This window comes from Crocuta crocuta, unplaced genomic scaffold, assembly GCF_008692635.1.
Source record: "Crocuta crocuta isolate KB4526 unplaced genomic scaffold, BGI_CrCroc_1.0 scaffold885, whole genome shotgun sequence".
Taxonomy (NCBI): domain Eukaryota; kingdom Metazoa; phylum Chordata; class Mammalia; order Carnivora; family Hyaenidae; genus Crocuta; species Crocuta crocuta.
In genome coordinates this window covers 24,247-25,144 of record NW_027529594.1, presented here as the reverse complement: position 1 = coordinate 25,144, position 898 = coordinate 24,247, and positions in this window count along the sequence as shown.

Here is an 898-nt window from a genome sequence, read left to right as displayed (position 1 = left end):
TTTAAGATCCTTACATGCAGAACCAGACACCAATGATCACCTTCAAATTCTTTTAACAGGAATAGAATTTAGAAAAGATAGGTAGGAAGGGAAGCCTAACTACCTCTTGCTTGAATGGAAAGGAGTTAAAGGAAGTTTAGAGAAGATAGGAGTCACATACATTTTTATTTTCAAAGATAAGATAACGAAAGCATTGAGACAAATACAACACAAAATCCTCTAAATTGGGGGCTCATTGAGTATGCATTCTAAGTTTTCTGAGAGCAGGACCTAGATATAACGTCTTTTGTAAATTTTTTTAACCTAGAGCAGTCAGTCAGTAAGCGATGATTGGCTCCCTGGAGGAAATGTAGTCTTTTACAGCCATGGGTTAGTTACTTCAAAGTATCTAAAAAGCATACAGCTTCCTCTAACCATATCTTGTGGGGATGGACAGTCTTGTGGAGCTGTTTTCTACTGTATGACTCTCTGCCTATCTCTTGCAGTGGCTAAGTAAAACAGTGGTAAGCAGTTAGTTAATAGGCTGCTCAAAGACCCATGATGTGACCTCATACAAATAGAAGAATTGGTCAATTAGATTCTAACTCTTAGAAATTTGACCTAGGAAATTTTGTAAGGCTGATGTCATGAAGAAGAAGGAGTTGAAGTAGAATGAATTTGTAGTCAATGACATAAACAAGAAAAGAACATAAGGAATGATGACAAATCACAGGCGTGAGAGAAGATTAAGCAGAGACTATGAGAAGATAAAAAGATAGAATACAGGGTGCAGATGTTCATAGTCAGTAAAAAGACTGGGACAGATGTCAAAAGAAGTGAAGATCATTTATATATTCCTATTAATGTAATTGTTTGATTTGCTTTGGTTCCAGAATGTGATTCTGCACAAGGCCCAATT